This window comes from Vollenhovia emeryi, unplaced genomic scaffold, assembly GCF_000949405.1.
Source record: "Vollenhovia emeryi isolate VEMERY1.0 unplaced genomic scaffold, V.emery_V1.0 DF939124.1, whole genome shotgun sequence".
In the NCBI taxonomy this organism is placed as follows: domain Eukaryota; kingdom Metazoa; phylum Arthropoda; class Insecta; order Hymenoptera; family Formicidae; genus Vollenhovia; species Vollenhovia emeryi.
Window position 1 is genome coordinate 1,418,549 of NW_011967242.1, and position 7,835 is coordinate 1,426,383.

The 7,835-nt window shown below is 42.0% G+C and overlaps 1 protein-coding gene across 1 annotated transcript in view; it reads right to left on the bottom strand.

The window, feature by feature from the left end:
- The window catches only part of LOC105569370, a 142,382-nt gene extending 136,844 nt beyond the window's left edge, over window positions 1-5,538 (bottom strand). The window contains exon 1 of the mRNA XM_012025790.1: window positions 5,109-5,538. The gene's annotated coding sequence lies outside the window, so the exon portion shown is untranslated. The remainder of the gene's footprint in view (window positions 1-5,108) is intronic.
- Window positions 5,539-7,835: the final 2,297 nt, after the last annotated feature.

Below are 7,835 nucleotides of genomic sequence, written 5' to 3' on the forward strand. Positions count from 1 at the left end.
GCGGACCTCCCCGCGCCACCGCGGATCGCGTAGCGCCGCGGACCTCCCCGCGCCACCGCGGATCGCGTAGCGTCGCGGTCCTCCCCCGCCCCGCGCCCGCGCGGATCGCGTAGTGCTGCGGTCCTCCCCCGCCCCGCGCCCGCGCGGATCGCGTAGTGCTGCGGTCCTCCCCGCGTCCTCGCGGATCGCCGCGGAATATCTCCCTCCCCGCGGATAGCCCAGCGCTGCGGAATAATAAACGCTTCTCGACATCGTTCACCTTGATAAGAAAGTCATCAGCCAGGTTTCGACGCTTGACCCTGTGACTCATACGCGTCCAGGTGTTCGATGACAGGTCAGCACCTAGATATCTGTTACATGTCACGTAGTGACAGGTCAGCACCTTGCGTGACGTCAAGGTCGCGTACTCCCCCTCCTCCCCGCGGTCCCCTCGCCCCGGAGTAGCCCCCTCCCCGCTGTCCCCTCGCCGCGGGGTACCCCCCCGCCCCGCTCCCCCCTCGGAGCTCCCGGGGTAGAATCCCCCTATATACCCTACTAACATTTTTCTTATTAAGACGCCTCGGCTGTTATAGACAAGTTCTGCCCTTCTTAACAAAGAGGATCCATTCGAGTTGAATTCTTCAGTTCTCGCCAGTAACTCATAGCGAACTCAATTTGATTCGGCGCGCTGTTGTAATATTGTTTACCAAGTGTATTATCACCTACATGTCCTCAATAAAATTGAATCGTCAGTTTCGTGACTTATCGCACACTTAAAACATTACGTCACATTGTGTACGTAATATATTGCGGCTTTCACTTTCACAGACGTTGGAAACTGCGAGTTTGGGTGTTATTCCGATCAGCACAGAACTAAATAGTAAAATTAAGGTGATGCTGGAGTGATTCTGCACTTTTGCACACCTTTTGCACTTAAAACTGTCTGTTTCGTGGAAACATTTGTGTGATATACAAATTAAATGGCTTACGTTTACAGATCGAAAGCAGCTTACTATTTTAATCGCCACATTAAAGAGCAATGCATATTTAGTATACAATTAATCGCCTCAAACATAATTAATATAATTGATACATAAATTCGTTGGTGTTTTGTAACTTTTGTTTACAGAGTTGATATAGAGGAGAGTCCTCTTTTATAATAGTAAAATTTTATAATTATATAATTAGGAAAAATATAATAAAATCTTATAAGATATGTTCCTGTAACTATGAGATAGCGTGACTTCTGTTAAATTAATAGGTACCATCCATTGATTCCACCGTGAATTTATTGCCCTTAAAGTGAGGAGGTCTGTTTAATGGAAAATTCATTATTAGATTGTGCGTATAATCGTTGCAAAAACAATTTGTGAAATTGTACGTTGAAAACTCGCTATCTCATATTACAAACCTGTCTCGTAATAGAGGATTTTATTCTAATTACAAAGAAATTATAAGCACCTAAAATTAGAAAGAAATACTGATGAAAGCACGATAAAGAACTCAATGGTTCAAGTGATTTCTACTTTTCCCGATAAAGATAAAAAATTAAACTTAGACTTGGAAAAAAAAACTTAAATTTAAATTGTTTTATATATTAATTTCACATTGAAAAGCTATTGCGAGTACTTTAATCATCTGTTGCCAGAACAAGGAACGATGCAATTTAAAAGTAATTAGAATTAAGTGCAACTGAATTCACCTACGCAGTAAAAAATAAAATGTTGATGTTAACATTTTTCACGTGTCCCAAAAAGTCCACTCTAAATTTTTAGTTAAAATAACACTCGTCGCGTGTGTCACTTTTTCACAAATAATAAATGTTAATTAACTAACCCTGTACTTCACATTATATATTTATGTTCTTTTAACCATAAGCGTGATGTAATAAAAACAAACAGGATAAGTAAACTGTACGAATGTTACAAATTAGAATAGTTCAAATAAATTTTAAGAAATGTCGATATTACATGTTTCGATTGATTTTGTGAAGTAGTTGTGTTAAAAGAGCTCAAAATGATATTCAATATTTAAATGACGTATATAAAGTGTCAAGTTATTACGTTAACATATAGATATAACACAAATAAATGTTACGAAAATAATAACATATCTGTTCTATGTTAATTTTACATGGAAATAATAATCAAGTCTTGGTAACACAGGAGTATTTTAACATTTCAACGCACGATTTTTTACTGTGTATTATTATATCAATTGAGAGGTAAAAAGTTAACTTAAGTGAAATTTTTGCCATTTTTCAGACTTGCCATGAAAGAAACAATAAAAACAAATACCTTAAGAAGTTAAAAGAAGCATCCTACATGTATAATATCACATATGTAGATGATAAATATCTGTACCTGATAAATATTGTATACATATATATTAAATATTTAGCATGTAATGTGGTCCCGCGCATTTTCCGCGCGCGGTCCCTTGTTTGCTCCTCGCGAGTCATGAGAAAAACCCCAAAAAAATCCACGAGTAGAAAACCGCGCCTTTCATGCCGGAATAGCAAATTTCCAACTGCTGCAACATCGCAGTTTCCATTCTCGCGGGGAACAGCGGGATTGGCGGACAAAATGCGGAGAGCTGCGGTACGCACGTTGCCGCGGCTACAATGCCAGCCGAAAACAATTGGTAGCTGTAATGAGATTGGCTACCCGCCCCGACTGCCTCGCCGTCAACTGCGCACAAACGCCGCGGCCGATGCGTTTCTAGGTGGAGGCTCCACGTCACCACCGACGAAACACTATTAGCCTGATTGGAAGTACCAAGGTGAAAACATTTGTTGGCGGCGCGCGAGATGGTCAAACAAGCAGCCCCGTTAATGACGTGTTACGGTCGCAGTGTGAGCCGTTAAACACGGACGGAATATCCGAAGCTGCGGGGATCGAATCTCTGATTCTACAATTAGACGCGCCGGTAAAAGTACGGCGCCGATGAATATTTATAAAGCCGATCATCGTAAATACGATTCCGAGTGCTCCGCGTGACCGAACTGTGACGATTGATCTTCCCAATGTGCTCTATTGTATTTTCCCGAGGGGGAAACCGCTGACCAAAGTTTTGTACACCAATGCCCACTAATGCCCAGTGGGCATTACTTTATCTTATTATCTTGTTTTATCTTATTGTATCTTTATAATGCCCCAGCAAGGCATAATGCCCAAAAAGGGGCCTACTCTCTAAAAATCAATTAGTGAATTATCACTGGAAACAGTGAATAGCCACTGATTTGCAGTTATAAGTATACTACTGAAAATTTCAGTGGTATACTTATAACTGTAAATCAGTGGCTATTCACTGTTTCCAGTGATAATTCACTAATTTATTTTTAGAGAGTAGTAATGCCCAGTAAGGCCGCAAATCTGTACACCACAATGCCCTCGGCGGTTTGCCCCTCGTATTTTTGGTTACGAGAATATTGATTCAGGATTGGATTACCATGTAACATATACATATTATACATCGGATAAATTACCATATAAGTCCGCGCATAATAACAATAATAATTTATCGTATACATTAATGATTATACAAGGCAGCATACATTTGATACTTAAATTGTTTCTCACAAACAAAAGAGTCGAAACTCTGCGTTGCAAATGGATCGGTACTCGACTTCCAGTGCGAAAATGGTATAACGTGCGTTCTTTTAAGTATTTACGATGTTTCTTGTTAAAAAGAAAACTGCAAAAAATGAGAGCACCAAATGCAAGATATTTATTTTGCGTCCCGATTCATTTAGATCGAACGAGTTCATTTGCAGGAACGGCTGGCCAAAGTAGAACGCTGGAAATTGAAGATGCGATAAGAGGGATGCACTTGCGCCGTCCTCGTAGCACCGAGGATGATAATCAAATTCTCAAAAAGTGCGATCTCCCTATCAAGATTCTGTCACGAAAAAGTTCCCAGGGACTGTCACGGGAGTTAAGAGAAAAAGAAGGCCGAGATAGGGAACGACACGAGGAGAACGAAACAAGGAGAATGTACTTTGTAACTACGTAAAATGGCGCAACAAACGATTTCGATGGGATATAACGCGCGTTAAATGTTAACGGAAATCGATACTCCCAACTAGGAACATCTCTACTCGTGCGTATGTGTGTGTGTGTGTGTCTGTGTGTGCGCGCACGCGTGTGTATCTGTTTGCGTTATAAAAAATTCGATAAAACGTCGATCCATCGGACGTAATAAAATTTTCTTTAACGCGACGCTGCTTTTGTAACGAGAAGTCTCCCCCGAAGATAGAAATAACTCGCTTGTTTAATGCAACCGTCGTCAGGTCGTTGTCCTCGGGAGATCGGGGAGGGAGAGCGAAGGAGAAGGAGGCGAGGTGTTCCGCGAGCTGGGGACGAAGGGAAAACAGCATTTCTTCCGGCCGCCTACGTGTCAAGGGTTGAAAAAAAATATACGATATGTTACAGAAAAAACAAACGGAGGTGCAACGAGGTCAGCTGACGTCGCGGGCTCCTCTTCGGACGGCCGACGGTTTACCGCGTATCTCAAACCACTGCGAAGAAAAAGCTCAATAACGAGAAACGGAGGGGGGAGGGGAGGGTGCGTACTTGCAACGAAAGGGTGGAAAAATCGTCCCCGGCGGGTAGGAGCCAGTTTAATTTCTTTAATCTGGTTTTCCGTCTGGACGACCGGGACTTTCCGCGACGCGAATAAATGCGAACGCAGGCAAATTGCCGAGGCTCGTGTCTTTTGTCCTTCATCGTCTTCCGCGAGTGGAACCGAAGTTGAAATGTCGCAGCGAGATAGCGACGGCGCCATATTGCGTGAAGCGCGTATTACCTCTGCGCTGCCGGGGTCTCAGATATTTCTCGGTATTTATTAAGTGTTAATTAAATATTACAATTAATTAAACGCACATTTATAATTAACGATGAAGCCAGCAACAGGAATCGCTCCTTTTCTAACGGATTTAACACGCAGCTCTCTCTCTTTCTCTCTCTCTCTCTCTCTGTCTCTCTCACCCTCTCTGTCACAGTTACCCGATATCAGGAGACATTCCAGAAATTTTCCCCTCTGATTGAGATTCGAATCGAGTGGTAACGCGAGACTGAACAAAGGACGCGAGCGCACGTTTGCGAGGCTATTGATCGTCAGTTTCTTACCTGGCGATCCCGGTGTTCCTCCCACACCTGTCGTTTCCGGAATCCAACCTCGTCCATTCTCCGGAAGTGTACCGGGTCCGCGGCAGAAGAAATTGACGTTCTTTCAGCAATTCCGCTAACTGCGCGTAGCGCCTTAAAGCTTCCATCTGGCGTGATTCCCCGTACGATCGCGGTCGAAATTGTACTCGCGTGCCCTCCCGGCGCAGCTTGCGGGACACTTCATTTTGCGCTGTTCAGGGGCACTTTTCGCGCGACACCATTTACTCCTCCATATACTTTCCTTTTTCACTTAACTGGTCGCCGCTTCACCGAGGAGAACTACAAAGCGTTGGCTCGGCACCGCAGAAACAGCACGAACAGAACTGTTTATCGGACGGCAATCCCGTTTGTTGTTATTCCATTAAAGCATACTTTTTACACATTCGCACACCATTTCCCTTTCTTTCCCTCAGAAATGCCCGCTCGTCCATCTCTTCTTCTGCAAATGAAAATATTCGCCGCTTCGAGACCGTTCCGTTTTTCTTCAGGGTACGATAAATCCCGAAATTCGCGTGTTGGGCAATATCTAGCGTATACAGGACGGCTGTTGTAAAAAAAAATTTGCCCCGACTCTTCCAAATTCCTGTCATCTCATTTTATAATCGCGAATAATATTCGGTTGATGCATAAGCTCGTCCCGTTTTTAAACATTCGCGCACTTTATATGCGAATTCGATCGTTATACGCATCAATCCAATACTACGATATAACGCAGTATTGAAACTTGTGTTTTGTGAAAGAGTCAAAACTATCTAGATTCGAAATAAAGCTTCTCGTTGATCCAACTGGCAATATATTTAGTTAAGTGTTAAATTTGGTACGACGTTTCGACCCAAGTCTCAGGTCCTTATCGAGTAACCGAACTCGTGTATAGATGTTCACAGAGCATAAATTATAGCAGACTCACAGGTGATTGTAGACGTAGGGAATTGTCAGAAAAATTAGACCAGTTCAACTGATTCAGCAGTTCAACTCGGAAGTTAATAACGTGCGGACGTGCTCACTTAGTTAAAATAATTTTTCTCATTCCATCCAATAAGGACGCAGAGTCAGGTGACTTAGGGGCTAAAACACCTGATTGGCTCTCGTAAGCAATCCAGTAGGAAAAATAGTATCGCGTGCCATTGTTGGCTTAACTCGTCGTACACCGGGCTTTACTCTTATTACGTCAGATTTATTGATTATATATCAGTACAAAGCTATTAAGCTGTCAAGGCTACCAATGTCTCTGTTACGCCCATATTTTTTACATCCGTTTAAAAATGGCATACGTCCACTTATTTGCATTACTTAAACTTCCACTCTTATTACATCAGATTTTCAATGTACTCGTGCGCAGTTATCAATCGATCAATAAGCTTACAGCCATTGAAGGTTCCATTACTGTTAATATCCATACTCTTATGTTTCATATCGCGTTATAACAGAGCAAAAAAAGGATTCGTCGAATTATTAGCATTATTCAAACACCTCGTATCCTCCATATCAACCCACGCGATCACATTGAGAGAAGCTCTTCGAGCGTTATATCGGTTACGTTTCACCACTTCACTCTTTCTCCCCGATATCTCCACGTCGAAACACACGGCCCTCCGCGTTCTTATATCCACGAAAGCGTGGATTACACGTGGGGTAGGTCCTCTTTTCATCGCGAAAGACAGGAAGAACAAAAAGCTGATCTTTATTGCCCCGCCGAGACGCGCTGGTTGTTCCAACGAGATATCGCGAGAGGCTGTTTAGGCGGCACGGATTTAACTCTGCTCCTGTCCCCTCCAATCCTGAACCCATTTTTTTTCTCACCCTCATCCCATTGTCCTTGCTGCGTGTAACTTTCCTTGATCGGCTTAACTGAATCGTTATATCCGCGATAGGCCCCGACACATTTCATTTATAACGGTATTTGCAACAATAATATTTTACGAATAACTGAGTCGTAATTAATTTCGCGTTTTTCATTGTATAATAATTTTATATTGTTATATAATATTATATAATAATCTATATAATAATATAATTTTTATATAATAAATAATATATAAAAATATTGTATAATAATATATAATAATTAGGAGTCTGTTGAAATTATGATTTGGTGGGGCGCGCGTATCCACGTGCGTTTACAATTTTATTTTAATTAACAGCTGTAAAAGTGGTTCACTGTACGATTGTTCAGAAAATTAAATGTCTTAATTGTTTTTTCATTATTCAAAATTGCATTTCTGTTCTAGCGGGAAAAAAATGAAATATCTTAGCCGACTAGAATTTTTTCGGTTTCGTGCGCTTCTCGACGAATGGGCTATTTAATTTATATAACTATTCATATCCGAATAATAGCGATCTGTAGGGATTTATAGGTCACAGTGACGTCGTCTGTGCAACGAATCTCATGAGAAATTCAGAGTTTGCAGCAAATGGGACAGCGTCGTCGAACAAGATCGTCAACGTTTTCAGTGCTGCCATTTTGTAATATATACCGATGTCCGCCGCATCGTTTCATCAAGGTGGCTACTGTTTTCCGATAACGAAATATCGATCTACAATGAGGAAGGGCTCGAGTGGCTCTGCGACCTAAGAAGCATCTCTCTCCTACGTCACGGCAACTTTTTTTCATGTCTTACCTTTACAAAAGAGGAACGAAAAAACCTACGGCCTTTCCTCGGCCGTGGAGGAATCCCTTCGGTCTCACGA